Consider the following 18,397-nt stretch of genomic DNA (forward strand, 5'->3'; position numbering starts at 1 on the left):
CGAGTTGGTTGATGCAGAAAGGAGCACTCAGAAGACGAGAGTTGTTCAAAATGTCCTTTATTAACACTGTTTGCAAAAAGCGGAGAACACTCATACAGTGAAGTAACACTTCCCTATACCCAGAGTGATCTGCTGTGCTGTTTCGTTTCCTCTTTTATGCACTACTCCCCCTCCCTTGCCCTATTGTTTACCATTGTTGCTTTGACCGTTGTCACTGCACAATCTTTATCTTGTCACACCATTTGCAGCTTCAACCGCACCCTGATATTTCTGTCTTGACATCTGTTTTCCGAGAACTGCACCCTAATTCTAAGTCGCTTTGCTCATGTTTCGTACACGTGCCTGTACTTGCTAGTTATGTAAGCGCTGCCTTGTATAGTGGCATTAATGCAAGCTTATATTATCAAAAAACCCGAGACAATGTTTTACTCCTTCAAAAATTGGTTCCAATTTCTATACTTCCCTTTCCCTTATTAGGAGTTATTTTGCTGTTTCAACTCTTACCTTATTCTGCTGCTAATGTTGAAGACCCGCATATCCTGTTTGGCACATATCTAATATAACAGCTGCTCCGCCGCCCTCGTTTCACTCCACATCGCGTGACAACCTTTCCACACTTCCTTCTATTGTTATCTCTGGCGACACAGCGCTGCACCCTGTCTACACAACTGAGACTTCTTCCCCACTGACATTTAGATATACATTTCTTCAATGCTTATTCAAAGATTATATAACATGTCCGTGTGTATAATGGATTAATGTTTGTACATAACATGACAACCCTTCAGCTACATCTGAAACTGGAAATCAGTAGCAGAGCACTTCTTCTTCTTTGGCAGCAGCATGGAGGAGAACCAGAACCCGGACTCACCCTCTGCTACCACCGATAAACAGGTCAGTTTCTCAGCCGTAAAAACTACTAAAAGGTTTCAGTGTTTCCTTCTATTTCGTCTTCGCTCTGTAGTGAAACTAGTGATACCACCAGACAAAGTTTAACGAAATCCCCCATAAAAACTATCTCCCTCCCGATTTACTATTCTTTCATTATTCATTGTCCTGCAGTAAACCGCGATAATAAGACTGCTTTAAGTAAATATATTTAAACAGAAGCGGAGATGGCGAGTAGCTTTTGTAACCTGAAGTCACGATTTCTGTGGGTGGTCGGAAAAGTCTAACTACCCTGCTGAAAAAATCCGCATGTATGAGGTTTTGTATCCTTATTGTGGTTTGAAGTGATGTTGTGAGTTGTTGACTCAAAAGTTGACTAGAAGGTGTTGTATCATACTCATGGAGCCTTGAACTTTTGCATTATATAATCTGCGGTAAGTATTCGGGAAATTACTGTGATGATTAAAGGGAACAATGTTGCATTAATTAATAAGGGTTTTTATAAGTGATAAGAAGTGAATGCTTGCATTGTCTTAGACATAGTCACACTACTGTAACAAAGAACACAATGTAACTTGAAGTGGAAAAATACTGAGCATGCGAAGATGACCTGTAATGTGTTCTCAGCAAGTATGCGAAATGTCAGCTTAATCTCAACTTCTGCCTGTAGCTGATATCAAGGAGGAAGAAAGTAAACAATATGAGACAAGTAGCAGGACAATTTATGCATCTAAGCTGTTCCACTGGAGGATTTAATGTTTCTGTGGGCTAATTAAAGAGGAACTGGTGCCAAATACATTATTTATTTTGAAAGGATCGCAGACCTGAGTCAACAACAGACTTAAAGCATATGACACAACCACATTATATGATATGGAAAACCCCCAAAGAAGAACAAAAGCATCCAGTGTGAGCCAATGAGGATGTGGCACATAGCATCACCTAAACTGCAAGGTATAGAAGGAATTAAAAATGCATATTCAAGACTTCTTCTGCAGAGCTTCTGAGCAAATAGCCAATAACATAATAAAACAATGACTTAATCTCTCTCTCTCTCTCTCTCTCCCTCCCAGTTTCTCTTTGTGTCACAGAGAGAGAGAGAGAGCATGCATTTTGCATGCACAGTTATATCCAATAAATGAAACTTAAATACTGTGATAGTAGTATATTACGTTATTGGCTTCAGTTATAACATTAATAACTCATTACGTTATTGGCTTATTACATTAAAAAACAGGTAAATGTATTATGTTATCCGTCGTGACGTTATTGGCTTCTACATGGTCATTTTTAAGATAATAAAAATAGTAATATCTGTTGCAGTAGTTAAAACATCAAGATTGTTGTGTCCACAAACATTCATATCAACATTTTAAATGAGGTGATTTTTGTGGCACTGTCCTTAAAAACTGTGGTGTGACCATGATTTATCTTAAATGAATTTCCTTATCATATTTAACATGTAAAATAAAGGATTTGCATTTATTTCAGAACTTTTTTAATAATCTCATGTATGTTCTATAATGTCACAATCACCTTCTTAAATGTACTTAAGACTTACCAGTCAGCTGAAGAAAACGCTGGCATAATTGGGAGCAGATCTTTGAAAAGTACCAATACAGCAATGTAAAAATAATCCAGTAAAGTAAAATTCCTGTACAAAAAAATCATACCTAGTAAAAGTACATGTAGAAAAGTGCAGTATTAAGAAAATGTAGTCAAAGTATTAAGTGAAAGTGGTGTTTTTTGCTTCTTTTAACTGTTATATTATTATAAGTGACATCATTAGATTATGAATAAGAGATGAGCAGTGTCTTAATGACAAAATGTTACTGGAAAGATCTCACTTTCATGTATTAGTGAACATAGATCAGTCAATAACAAAACAGCATTACTGGACAACCAATCATTTTTTATTTAAAAATTTAAGATGAGAGCCAGGCTAGTAGCAATACTTAACCCTCCTGTTGTCCTAGAGTCAAGGAAGGAAGGGAGGGAGGGAGGAAAGAAGGACAGAAAGAAGGAAGGAGGGAGGGAAGGAAGGAAGGAAGGAAAGAAGGAAGGAAGGAAGAAAGGAAGAAGGAAGGAAAAGAGGAAGCAAAGGAGGAAGAAGGAAGGAGGGAGGGAAGGAGGGAGGGAAGGAAAGAAAAGAGGAAGCAAAGGAGGAAGAAGGAAGGAAAGAAGGAAGAAAAGAGGGAAGGAGGAAGGAAAGAAAGGAGGAAGAAAGAAAGAAAGAAGGAAGGAGGGAGGGAAGGAAGAAAGGAAAGGAGGGAAGGAAAGAAGGAGGGAGGGAAGAAAAGAAGGAAGGAGGGAGGGAAGGAAAGAAGGAAGGAAGAAAGGGTCAATTTGACCCGGGAGGACGATACGAGGGTTAAGGACAACCTCCCATTTATTTCCACTAATACTTTCTCTAATATTAATGGTTTCTACATTATTGTTCCTGGCAAAATGTTCATTTCAACTATATTTTAGTACTAATAAAAGGGGTTCAGGAAATGTTATTGATTACTGTAATGTTTATGGGTCCCAGGAATGGGGGACCACAGTAACAAATATGTGACTTGTAAAATAGAACCAGTTACAACACAGTGCATCTCGTTCCTTCCAGATTTCCTCTCTGATTGATTTATTTAAATCATAACCTTTATATCAACACAATACATCTGTCTTCTTCATTTCTGCTTTACAGAGTTTATCTTTGCGTAGTTCCCTATCTAAATCCCTCATATAATTACATTTTCTTTTTCTACAGTGTAAAACTGGTTCAAAACCAACTATTTATGTCTAGTGAAACTCAACATGTTACATTTTAAAATAAAAAATGATTGGTTGTCCAGTAATGCTGTTTTTTTTATTGACTGAACTATGTTCACTAATACATGAAAGTGAGATCTTTCCAGTAACATATGGTCATTTACCTACTGCTCAATCTATTATTAATAATCTAATGATGTAACTTATAATAATGTATCAGTTAAAGGAAGCAAAAAACACCACTTTCACTTAAATTTTTTGACTACATTTTGTTAACACTGCACTTTCTACATGAACTTTTAATACTTATGATGTTTTTGTACAGGAATTTTACTTTGTGTACTGCACATGAGTGGGAGGATGGAAAATTCTTCAAACTAAAAGTAAACATTTTCTAGCTTTGTTTGCAACAAAGTGAAACTTAGTTCTATACTGTTACCCCACCAAACACACAAACAACCCCAAAATCAGATTCCACCACTTAATATGATTGTACCATTTGACAGTATCATTTACCGTGATATTTTGAACTAATGATGATCATAGCGGCACATCTCTGATTAGGACCTTTATCATATTCAGATGTCTGGTTTTGTCCATATCAATATCTCTACATTTTGTGATTGTCTTGTTTGTTGTTTTGGGGTTTTTCGTAAATGGTGTCATTTTATTTTATTAAATGGGGAAAAACTAATAATGGGGTCACATAAAGGTCAGAAGAGGTCGAGATGTCCTGAATTAGTCTGGTCAGGGTCAAGTTTAAGAAACCGTGTATCCTTGCAATGACCCCTCTACTTTGCTCCTCTTGTTACTGCTGTGTTTTGTCTGCAGAGGCAGGTTCCTGATTAGCAGGCACACTGATCAGTAAGATGTGACACACCTTGGCCTGCTGAGCCTTTGTTTCACCATCTAATGCCACACATTCACCCACCTAACTTAATATCTTTCTTTCTTTCTTTCTTTCTCTTTCTTTGTATGTTTGTCATAGAAACAAAGAAGAAGAAAGATACTGAAAACGCACTGCTGTCAGCACTGTGACAAAGCCTTCACAACATCCAGGTGTTTACAGAGTCACCAGAAAACTCATACCGGACAGAAGCCATACAGCTGTGAGCAATGTGGAAAAACTTTTACTCGAGATGATAGTCTCAAAATCCACCAACGCATTCACACTGGAGAGAAGCCGTACAGCTGTGAGCAATGTGGGAAAACGTTTCCTCGAGATGATAGTCTCAAAATCCACCAACGCATTCACACTGGAGAGAAGCCGTACAGCTGTGAGCAATGTGGGAAAACGTTTCCTCGAGATGATAGTCTCAAAATCCACCAACGCATTCACACTGGAGTGAAGCCATACAGCTGTGAGCAATGTGGGAAAACGTTTCCTCGAGATGATAGTCTCAAAATCCACCAACGCATTCACACTAGAGAGAAGCCGTACAGCTGTGAGCAATGTGGGAAAACTTTTAGTGTAGGCAGTCATCTGAAAAGCCACCAACGCATTCACACTGGAGAGAAGCCGTACAGCTGTGAGCAATGTGGGAAAACGTTTTCTCGAGATGATAGTCTCAAAATCCACCAACGCATTCACACTGGAGAGAAGCCGTACAGCTGTGAGCAATGTGGGAAAACTTTCAGTAAAGGCGGTAGTCTAAAAATCCACCAACGCATTCACACTGGAGAGAAGCCGTACAGCTGTGAGCAATGTGGGAAAACTTTTAGTCGAAACAGTCATCTGAAAAGCCACCAACGCATTCACACTGGAGAGAAGCCGTACAGCTGTGAGCAATGTGGGAAAACTTTTAGTCAAGACAGTCATCTGAAAAGCCACCAACGCATTCACACTGGAGAGAAGCTGTACAGCTGTGGGCAATGTGGGAAAACGTTCAGTGAAGGCCGTAGTTTAAAAAGACATCAACGCATTCACACTGGAGAGAAGCCGTACAGCTGTGAGCAATGTGGGAAAACTTTTAGTCGAGACAGTCATCTGAAAATCCACCAACGCATTCACACTGGAGAAAAGCCGTACCGCTGTGAGCAATGTGGGAAAACCTTCAGTGGAAGCGGTCATCTAAAAACCCACCAACGCATTCACACTGGAGAGAAGCCGTACAGCTGTGAGCAATGTGGGAAAACGTTCAGTGAAGGCCGTAGTTTAAAAAAACACCAACGCATTCACACTGGAGAGAAGCCGTACAGCTGTTAGCAATGTGGGAAAACGATTCCTCGATATGATAGTCTCAAAATCCACCAACGCATTCACACTGGAGAGAAGCCGTACAGCTGTGAGCAATGTGGGAAAACTTTTACTCAAGCCAATCATTTAAAAATCCACCAAGGCATTCACACTGGAGAGCAGCCATACAGCTGTGAGCAATGTGGGAAAACGTTTAGTGTAGGCAGTAGTCTAAAAAGCCACCAACGCATTCACACTGGAGAGAAGCCGTACACGTTTGAGCAATGTGGGAAAACTTTTAGTCGAGCCAGTCATCTAAAAACACACCAACGCATTCACACTGGAGAGAAGCCGTACAGCTGTGAGTAATGTGGGAAAACCTTTACCTAAGACAGTCATCTAAAAAGCCACCATGTTTGTTGTTGTTCACTTTTACCCTTAAAGATTTTTGCTTTTTCACATTGAATATCAAGGCATAGAAGTGCTCAAAGTGTGAATCACATAAAATTGTCAGCTGAGGAAAATGAAGAGCATTTTTACACCAGAAATGGGCTTTCCCATCTTGCCACTCTATAATGTTCTGTGCAAAAGATATATATGAGTTAGTGTAAAAGAGTTTGGGTACAGACTGGGCTTATTGTGACACTAAATTAGGAGATAAAATATGTAGTGTTAATGAAGTTGGGTTTAAGACAGAAATTAAGGGAACATGTCTCATAAAGTAATCATTATTATAATGATTTATTAATTTTCCATTTTTATTCTAAATGTTATCTGAAGCGACTCAGTCTTTTAACCATGAAAAGAAAAGGTAAAAGTTGACACAAAAAAAACTAAGTTTCAACTGGGGGTCAATTAGGTGTCACAATTGTTAAAAAAGGGTGATTACCTGGTCTTGTTGGTACTCATATTACTCAGTTTATGTCAGTGATTTAATATCTTCCAAAGAAATGGTTCAGGTTTGAAGGTTCAGTCTGAAGCTCAAGCTAAAGAAGCTTATCTCTTTTTTTCCCCCATATTTAGAGTTAATATCAAGAGCCTTGAAAAGTCTGAAAAAATGACCATTACAGAGTCAGAGTTAAAGTTCCTTATTCTGTTCTTCTTGCATGCATTTTGTGTTGTATTAGTTAACATGCATGATTATAAAAAAGGTTGAATAAAGACATAAACTTGGACTGTGTGTTTTATTTGAGCACCAGATGACAAGTTACACTTAAAATTATAACTATGAAAATTACAATATGAGAAATTTGTCAATTTCATATGATACTGTCATACTATAAATTGTCATATAAAATAAGTTTGATGAATGATTACCAGAGTGGCTTTAGAAAAAAATCCACAGCATGTTTAAATCATAGTAAAAAGCTTATGATTCCATATGGAGATGATCTTTTGATAAAAAATGAATAAGCTAGGCATAAATGTAAGAATGTATTACTGAATGAAAGATTTCCTTTGGAATACAACATTTGAAATTAAAGTTGTATCCAAAAGCTTTGTCATTATAAATGGGAAACCTCAAGGTAGTGCCATCAGTGTGATTCTATTTAATATCATGATTAATGATATCTTTGAAAGGACAGGAACAGGTATGCAGTCATCACTGTAGGCAGAGCCATCTGGAAAAGAGGAAAAGTGACTCATGTTTTGAAATGTGTACAGCAAGCAATGTATAAACCATCAGCGACAGTTTGATGATGAATATAGAAGTATATTTAGGCTTTCACAAGGTGAGCTACATTTTCTCTCAGTGAACATCTGCAGTTGCCATGACACAGGCCCAACACTTACAAACAAAAATGACCAGTTGATAGGAAAACCAGTTGATTTCTAACACCAGGTTGTCAGTGTTGTCACAGTGTGCTAGATAAAGCAGCCATTTATGTTACATTGCATCCTCCTTACTGGGGTTAATAAATCAAGTTATATGTAATAAGCCTGCATCGTTCATCAGAGCACCAAACACTTACCTTTTAGTTTGTTTGAGTTAAAGAGGCCATCATCAAAAAAATATGGCATTTTTGTTGTATATTAGCTCATATAAAGGACAGTGCTTTCCTAGCAATGTTAAAATTGTTGAACAAAGTTTGGAGAACAGGGACACATTCCACAAGCTGAAAAGGATCAATTATCGTACCAATTTTGAAACTGGGGAAATAATCTTTATATCTATCTAATTACAGCCCAATAGTACTTACATCACAACTTGGTCAAACTATGAAGCAAATGGTGATGGAGATATTAACTTATTTTAATAGAAAGGAGATGTAACCACTACTTGTAATGAAATAGGTATTTACACAAGTATTTTACGTATAGGCCCTTTTAAAGAGGATGCTAAGCAAGACAAATGTGACTCAGTAAAAATATAAAGAATACATTTATTTTCCACAAGAAAAAACAACACAATTTACTTTTAACATGGTAACTTAAATTTGGTCCATAATAATAATAATAATAAAACTAGACCAATCTGAACGTATTCCTTCTCCACAGCTTGTTCAGTATTTAAAAAATGAATAGAAATAATAGATTAAATTAAATTGTCCAACCTTCAGATCTTTCATTAAAACCAGGGAAGTATCACATTCACTTCAATACTATTATTTAGTCCTTCATTATTTCCCCCTCAGATGCAAATTGTTTGTTTTCCTTGAAAGTTTAGTTCAGTTCAATCAAGTCAGTAAGTTTCTTTTTTCCCATTTAACTATGTAGTTACTGTTCTGTTAGTGGCTGCCTTTTTTCTCTCATTTTGCTTAACTGTAATCCAAGTGGGGATCTGGACGGATGGTCCAGGTCCACGTCGAAGTCTTGGCTCTGACTCTCCCACACATGAAAGCGGTGTTCGCTGATATATGTCCTGCTTGCTAAAAATCCTCTGTCTCCTCTCTCAGAAATCAAACATAAACAAATAACCTGCCTATCATACAAGTTAAATTCACCTAATGTCATTTTTTATTTATTTTATATGCAGATTGATATCAAGATATAACAATTATTTCCTAAACCTTTATCCGCTTATTACTGGGTTAAATATTCAAAAACAGACAATGAAAAACATGCGTCTTCATAAAAAATAAAATTCACAAGGGAATACTTTTTGCTAGCAACATATAATGCTGAAATATAGTCACAAAATCAAGTACTTGGAAGAAACGGGGCTATTAGAGACAATTTGAAAACTCAGGTGGGTTTTTGCTTGCTCATCTGCTGTTTCACATTTCAGTCTGATGGGTGGCGGTAATGCGCCTTTAAACTAGTTTGCCAACCGATAAAGAAACCAGAGGAGGAAGAAGAAGACAAAGAAGAAGAAGAAAACCGCGCAGCATTGAGAAGAGACCTGGCAGTTTTTTACAGAGCAGAGCTCTTTAATATTTACAGCAATAAAACAATTAAAATAAATTGTCCACCATTGTTAATACCTGGAGAATATCACATTCAGTTAAATACAATTTCATAGTCCTTCTTTATTTCCTCCTCAGATACAAAGTGTTTATTTTCCTTGAAAGTTTAGTTCAGTTCAGTCAAGTCAGTAAGTTTCTTTTTTCCAACTCAACTAGCTTCAGTTCAGTTATTGGCTGCCTTTTTCTCTCTCATTTTGCTTAAGCTTAAGTGTAATCCAAGTGGACATCCAGTACGTCAAAGTCCACGTCCAAATCTTGACTCCCACTCTCCCACACATGAAAGCAGTGGTCGCTGATATACCTCCTGCTTACTAAAGATCCTCTGTCTCCTCTCTCAGAAATCAATCATAAACAAATAACCTGCCTATCATACAAGTTAAATTCACCTAATGTCATTTTTTAATTGTTTTATATGCAGATTGATATCAAGATATTAAGATTATTTCCTAAACCTTTATCAGCTTATTACTGGGTTAAATGTTCAAAAACAGAACATGAAAAACATGTGTCTCAATAAAAAGTAAAATTCACAAGGGAATACTTTTTGCTAGCAACATATAATGCTGAAATATAGTCACAAAATCAAGTACTTGGAAGAAACGGGGCTATTAGAGAGAAGTTGAGAACTGGTGGGTGTGTTTTTGCCTGCTCATCTGCTGTTTCACATTTCAGTCCAGTAGGTGGCGGTAATGCACCTTTAAACTAGTTTACCAACCGATAAAGAAACCAGAGGAAGAAGAAGAAGACAAAGAGGAAGAAGAAGAAAACAGCGAAACAAAGAGAAGAGCCCTGGTAGTTTTTCACAGAGCAGAACTACTACAAGAGCAGCATGGAGGAGAACCAGAACCCGGACTCACCCTCTGCTACCACCGATAAACAGGTCAGTTTCTCAGCCGTAAAAACTACTAAAAGGTTTCAGTGTTTCCTTCTATTTCGTATAAGCTTCGCTCTGTAGTGAAACTAGTGATACCACCAGACAAAGCTCAATGAAACCATCTCCCTCCCGATTTATTCTTCTTTCATTATTCATTATCCTGCAGTAAACCGACGATAATAAGACTGCTTTAAGTTAATATATTTAAACAGAAGCGGAGATGGCGAGTAGCTTTTGTAGCCTGAAGTCACGATTTCTGTGGGGGGTCGGAAAAGTCTACGACTACCCTGCTGAAAAAAACAGCTTAAACCAGTTTAAGATGTGTGAGGTTTTGTATCCTTTTGTTAATCAATTTTAATCAGACATAAGTGTAACACCAATACGTTTTTGCTTATGTCATCAAAAAATGTAGAGTAGTGTAGTAGTGTATGAGTCAGAAAGAGTGGTTATTGTGGTTTGAAGTGATGTTGTGAGTTGTTGACTCAAAAGTTGACTAGAAGGTGTTGTATCATACTCATGGAGCCTTGAACTTTTGCATTATATAATCTGCGGTAAGTATACGGGAAATTACTGTGATGATTAAAGGGAACAATGTTGCATTAATTAATAAGGGTTTTTATAAGTGATAAGAAGTGAACGCTTGCATTGTCTTAGACATAGTCACACTACTGTAACAAAGAACACAATGTAACTTGAAGTGGAAAAATACTGAGCATGCGAAGATGACCTGTAATGTGTTCTCAGCAAGTATGCGAAATGTCAGCTTCTGCCTGTGTAGCTGATATCAAGGTGGAAGAAAGTAAGCAATATGAGACAAGTAGCAGGACAATTTATGCATCTAAGCTGTTCCACTGGAGGATTTAATGTTCCTGATAATTAAAGAGGAACTGGTGCTAAATACATTATTTATTTTGACAGATCGCAGACCTGAGTCAATGATAGAAAAATGAAATACAAGACTGAGGCTGAAACCAGGTTCAAAAGTCAAGTTATTTTTAATTCTTGCAAAAAGGAGCAGATCAACAATACACAGCTACCAACCGTGCACAGAGTAAGGTCAGAGGTCAGTCCTTTGAGCAAAAGCTTTATACCTAACAAAGTAGCAAATCATCTTTTATCAACAAGTGTTATCAGGGCGCCAGATGGTGGGTTGTTTTCCCTCTGGAGCCATCCCGTGCTGTCTCCGTTGTCGAGTCTCTCTCTCTCCCACCACTTGCGACCTTCAACATTAGTCAAAATAACTCATAGCATAGGATGGAAATTTACTGCAACAAAGAGCAAGTGTTAACTCCTTGGCCTTCTAGCACTGTGGCCTCTTACAATCACAAGCACAATAACTCTACTTCTACAAGTGTGGAATGCAAAGTATAACGCATATACTTTTAATCATTACCACAGTCATAAAAATAGTCACGCTAACCAAACTGAATATAATGTTGCAAACTGATTATGCAGATGTCAAAATGAATATAAGACATTGGTGTTACTGGTTATAGGAACACAAAATGAATATAAGAGATTTGTATTTTCCCATCAGTCAACAACAGACTTAAAGCATATGACACGACCACATTATATGATATGGAAAACCCCCAAAGAAGAACAAAAGCATCCAGTGTGAGCCAATGAGGATGTGGCACATAGCATCACCTAAACTGCAAGGTATAGCAGGAATTAAAAATGCACATTCAAGACTTCTTCTACAGAGCTTCTGAGCAAATAGCCAATAACTTAATAAAACAATGACTTAATCTCTCTCTCTCTCTCTCTCTCTCTCTCTCTCTCTCTCTCTCTCTCTCTCTCTCTCTCTCTCTCTCTCTCCTCTCTCTCTCTCTCTCTCTCTCTCTCTCCCAGTGTCTCTTTGTGTCACAGAGAGAGAGAGAGAGAGAGAGAGAGAGAGAGAGAGAGAGAGAGAGAGAGAGAGAGAGAGAGAATGCATTTTCACAGTTATATCCAATAAATGAAACTTAAATACTGTGATATTAGTATATTACATTATTGGCTTCAGTTATAACATTAATATCTCATTACGTTATTGGCTTATTACATTAAAAAATGGGTAAATGTATTATGGTATCTGTCGTTATTGGCTTCTACATGGTCAATTTTAAGATAACAAAAACAGTAATATCTGTTGCAGTAGTTAAAACATCAAGAATGTTGTGTCCACAAACATTCATATCAACATTTTAAATGAGGTGATTTTTGTGGCACTGTCCTTAAAAAACTGTGGTGTGACCATGATTTATCTTAAATGAATTTCCTTATCATATTTAACATGTAAAATATAGGATTTGCATTTATTTTAGAACTTTTCTAAATAATCTCATGTATGTGCTATAATGTCACAGTCGCTTTCTTAAATGTACTTAAGACTTACCAGTCAGCTGAAGAAAACGCTGGCATAATTGGGAGCAGATCTTTGAAAAGTACCAATACAGCAATATAAAAATAATCCAGTAAAGTAAAATTCCTGTACAAAAAAATCATACCTAGTAAAAGTACATGTAGAAAAGTGCAGTATTAAGAAAATGTAGTTAAGTGAAAGTGGTGTTTTTGCTTCATTTAACTGTTATATTATTATAAGTGACATCATTAGATTATGAATAATAGATGAGCAGTGTCTTAATGACAAAATGTTACTGGAAAGATCTCACTTTCATGTATTAGTGAACATAGTTCAGCCAATAACAAAACAGCATTACTGGACAACCAATCATTTTTCATTTAAAAATTTAAGATGAGAGCCAGGCTAGTAGCCATACTTAAGGACAACCTCCCATTTATTTCCACTAATACTTTCTCTAATATTAATGGTTTCTACATTATTGTTCCTGGCAAAATGTTTATTTCAACTATATTTTAGTACTAATAAAAGGGGTTCAGGAACTTTTATTGATTACTGTAATGTTTACAGGTCCCAGGAATGGGGGACCACAGTAACAAATATGTGACTTGTAAAATAGAACCAATTACAACACAGTGCATCTCGTTCCTTCCAGATTTCCTCTCTGATAGATTTATTTAACAACTCATAACCTTTATATCAACACAATACATCTGTCTTCTTCATTTCTGCTTTACAGAGTTTGTCTTTGCATAGTTCCCTATCTAAATCCCTCATATAATTACATTTTCTTTTTCTACAGTGTAAAACTGGTTCAAAACCAACTATTTATGTCTAGTGAAACTCAACGTGTTAAAATTTAAAATAAAAATGATTGTTTGTCCGGTCATGCTGGTTTGTTATTGACTGAACTTTGGCTGTGTCCCAATTTGGTCCAAATTGCGAGGCTGCATCCTCGAAGTGCGCATTTCGAGGCCGATTACGTCACAACGCCGCGCGAAGGCTGTCCCAATTCGAAGAGTCCCTCAAATGCAGCCTTGAAATGCGGCCTTCTTTTCCCTCTTTTTCGAGGATGCATCTCTACTATCCTTCGCGGCCTCCCAAATCCCAAGATTCTTTGCGCGGCGCTGTTCAGTGCCGCGAAAACACAACAATGGCGACACCAACAGGTGAAGACTTTTCATTCAAGTGTAAGTATTGGTTTGTTTTATTTAATTATTTTTACTTATTACTACTTATACTTTTATACTTTTACTAATTACTTATATTTTATTACTTGACTTATATCTTATATATATATATATATATATATATATATATATATATATATATATATATATATATATATATATATATATATATAAATGGACTAAGATGAACAAATTTAGATTTTAATGAAGAGCTACGTTTGGGATTATCACTATTATATGTTATACTTCATTATTATCATTATTATGATAATTTTTTGCTATATTAGAACCCTTTTGTCTGTTGACATAGTAAAAAAAACATGTTTTACATTACATTTTGTTTTATTTTTGTTTTAGGGAGCAAGGAGCAAACCGAGCTCCTGATTAAACAAAGAGGGGAAAATGACCATCTATTCACGGGGGTCAAAAACTCCGCCACGGCGGGATGGAGGTAAGGCTGATGTCCATTTTTGTACATCTTTGCATCCCTGTGTTGATGTGATGTTGTGTTTACCTTTTCTCTTGCTTCCCTCTGTGTTTAGAGCAATACTGGAAAAGATTGGGCTGGAGGGGAAGGTCCAGCCCTACCAGGCCAAAGAAAAAATGGGACAATTTAAAAAAAAATAAAATAAAGTAGGTAGCCTACAGGTTTGGATTAGTTTTACTGTTACTAAATACTTTTGCTGAAAATTGCTGACATGATTGATTTCCACTGCCTTAGGATTGCAAATATCCAGGGACAGGGGAGGAGGCCAGCGGCAAGCCCACTGCTGGCACTTGGCCGTGGTTTGTCCTCATGGATGAGGTACTGGGGCAGAGGCCATCTATTGCCCCCCCCCCCTGTCCTCATTGCCTCCATCCGTGAGGACACACCAGGGCCAAGTGCCACAGTGGGTGAGCAGGAGAGTGAAGAGGAGGAGGAGGACCAGCCAGGGCCCAGGAGGAAGAGGAGGAGGGAGGATGACCTCCTTGACCTCATAAAGGAGGACATGAGAAGGCAAAATGAGGCAGAGGAGAGGAGGGAGCAGGAGGGGAAAGACAGGATGGAGAGGCTCTTCTCTCTCCTGGAAAAAGTAATAGAAAAATAAATATACATCCATATAGATGTGTTTAATTTATGAACTGTGTTTATTTATGATTTTTCTTTATTTTTTATTTGATTGTGAAGATTTTGATGTTTTATGTTGTTATTAAATAAAAAATATTGTTCATTGTTACACGTTGTCTATTCCATTTAGTATTTACAACTTCAGTACAATTTATAACAGGGTTAACAAACGGCATAAAGTGCTACTGTTCAGAAAGAACAAGGGATTAAATGTTTTCTTTTATTATCAAGTGATGAAACATTTCACTATTTACAAAAATTACATCAGGAATAACTATTTACAGATTATTATTATTTTATTATTCTTTCTCTTGTGTGTTTTCCTTCTTTCTTCTTCTTCTTTCTTTCTTTCTTTCTTTCTTTCTTGTGTGTTTTCCTTCTTTCTTCTCCTTTCCTTTATTCTTCTCCTTTCTTCTCTCTTATAATTTTGTCAACTTTTTCACCGTCTTTTCGGTCGTGGCGTCTTTCTCGTCTTATGGGAGGGAACAGCTGGTGACGCAACCAGGAAATGCCTCGAAGGCTAGACCGTCTCATTTAACAACGGTTGATGCGTCCTTCGGAGGTTCCTCAAGGCTGCATCCTTCGAAGGCCGCAAAGGCCGCGTCCTTCGAGGATGCAGCCTTGCAGTTGGGTCCAAATTGAGACACAGCCTATGTTCACTAATACATGAAAGTGAGATCTTTCCAGTAACATTTTGTCATTTACCTACTGCTCAATCTATTATTAATAATCTAATGATGTCACTTATAATAATGTATCAGTTAAAGGAAGCAAAAAACACCACTTTCACTTAATACTTTGACTACATTTTAACACTGCACTTTCAACATGAACTTTTAATACTTATGATGTTTTTGTACAGGACTTTTACTTTGTGTACTGCACATGAGTGGGAGGATGGAAAATTCTTCAAACTAAAAGTAAACATTTTCTAGCTTTGTTTGCAACAAAGTGAAACCATGGTTCTATACTGTTACCCCACCAAACACACAAACAAACCCAAAATTTACTATCAGATTCTACCACTTAACATGATTGTACCATTTGACTGTATCATTTACCGTGATATTTTGAACTAATGATGATCATAGCAGCACATCTCTGATTAGGACCTTAATCATCTTCTTGTTTGTTGTTTTATTTTATTAAATAGGGAAAACCTAATAATGGGTTCACATAAAGGTCAGGAGAGGTCTAGATGTCCTGAATTAGTCTGGTCAGGGTCTACTATGCTCCTCTTGTTAATGCTGTGTTTTGTATGCAGAGGCAGGTTCCTGATTAGCAGGCACACTGATCAGTAGGATGTGACACACCTTGGCCTGCTGAGCCCCATTTATGAAGCCAGAAAAGCTGCTGGTCCAGTCTCTGTCCTCTCCCCAACATGCTCCTACGTTGTTTTCTTGGTTCTTTTACTTTGTTTCATCATCCAACACCACACACACCACACACTCACCCAACCACTCCCTACATGACTGATTTTACAGACTAACCCTACATTTTATTTTGAATAAGTTTCTTTTGCACTATATTGAATACCCATGTTATTCCCCTTTTCTGACACAGTCTAGAGCCAGGCTGTGACAAATGGAGCTCCAGCCGCCATTTTGACATTTCCCATACTGTAACTCTATGGTCTTAGATGATTTCCTCTTTTGTGTCACCTAACTTAATATCTCTTTCTTTCCTTCTTTCTTTCTTTCTCTGTTCTCATAGAAACAAAGAAAAAGAAAGATACTGAAAACGCACTGCTGTCAGCACTGTGACAAAGCCTTCACAACATCCAGGTGTTTACATAGTCAACAGAAAACTCATACTGGAGAGAAACAATACAGCTGTGAGCAATGTGGAAAAACTTTTACTCAAGCCGGCAATCTAAAAATCCACCAACGCATTCACACTGGAGAGAAGCCGTACAGCTGTGAGCAATGTGGGAAAACTTTCAGTCAAAGCAGTAATCTAAAAATCCACCAACGCATTCACACTGGAGAGAAGCCATACAGCTGTGAGCAATGTGGGAAAACTTTCACTGACAACAGCACCCTAAAAAAACATCAACGCATTCACACTGGAGAAAAGCCGTACAGCTGTGAGCAATGTGGGAAAACTTTTAGTCGAGACAGTCATCTGAAAATCCACCAACGCATTCACATTGGAGAGAAGCCGTACAGCTGTGAGCAATGTGGGAAAACTTTCAGTCAAGACGGTCATCTTAAAATCCACCAACGCATTCACACTGGAGAGAAGCCGTACAGCTGTGAGCAATGTGGGAAAACGTTCACTGACAACGGCACCCTAAAAAAACATCAACGCATTCACACTGGAGAAAAGCCGTACAGCTGTGAGCAATGTGGGAAAACGTTTCCTCGAGATGATAGTCTCAAAATCCACCAACGCATTCATACTGGAGAGAAGCCGTACAGCTGTGAGCAATGTGGGAAAACTTTCAATCACAACGGCACCCTAAAAAAACATCAGCGCATTCACACTGGAGAAAAGCCGTACAGCTGTGAGCAATGTGGGAAAACTTTTACTCAAGCCAGTCATCTAAAAAGCCACCAACGCATTCACACTGGAGAGAAGCCGTACAGCTGTGGACAATGTGGGAAAACTTTCAGTGTAGGCAGTAGTCTAAAAATCCACCAACGCATTCACACTGGAGAGAAGCCATACAGCTGTGAGCAATGTGGGAAAACTTTTAGTCAAGACAGTCGTCTAAAAATCCATCAACGCATTCACACTGGAGAGAAGCCGTACAGCTGTGAGCAATGTGGGAAAACTTTTAGTCGAGAGAGTCATCTGAAAAGCCACCAATGCATTCACACTGGAGAAAAGCCGTACAGCTGTGGACAATGTGGGAAAACTTTCAGTGTAGGCAGTAGTCTAAAAATCCACCAACGCATTCACACTGGAGAGAAGCCATACAGCTGTGAGCAATGTGGGAAAACTTTTAGTCAAGACAGTCATCTAAAAATCCACCAACGCATTCACACTGGAGAGAAGCCGTATAGCTGTGAGCAATGTGGGAAAACTTTTAGTCGAGACACTCATCTAAAAATCCACCAACGCATTCACACTGGGGAAAAGCCATACAGCTGTGATCATTGTGGGAAAACTTTTAGTCGAGAAAGTCATCTGAAAAGCCACCAACGCATTTACACTGGAGAGAAGCCGTACAGCTGTGAGCAATGTGGGAAAACTTTCACTGACAACAGCACCCTAAAAAAACATCAACGAATTCACACTGGAGAGAAGCCGTACAGCTGTGAGCAATGTGGGAAAACTTTTAGTCGAGACAGTCATCTAAAAAGGCACCAACGCATTCACACTGGAGAGAAACCGTACAGCTGTGAGCAATGTGGGAAAACCTTCAGTGAAGGCAGTAGTCTAAAAAGCCACCAACGCATTCACACTGGAGAGAAGCCGTACAGCTGTGAGCAATGTGGGAAAACTTTTAGTCGAGACAGTCATCTAAAAAGGCACCAACGCATTCACACTGGAGAGAAACCGTACAGCTGTGAGCAATGTGGGAAAACTTTTAGTCGAGACACTCATCTAAAAATCCACCAACGCATTCACACTGGGGAAAAGCCATACAGCTGTGATCAATGTGGGAAAACTTTCATTGACGGCAGTAGTCTAAAAATCCACCAACG

This window comes from Scomber japonicus, chromosome 9 (assembly GCF_027409825.1).
Source record: "Scomber japonicus isolate fScoJap1 chromosome 9, fScoJap1.pri, whole genome shotgun sequence".
Taxonomy (NCBI): Eukaryota; Metazoa; Chordata; class Actinopteri; order Scombriformes; family Scombridae; genus Scomber; species Scomber japonicus.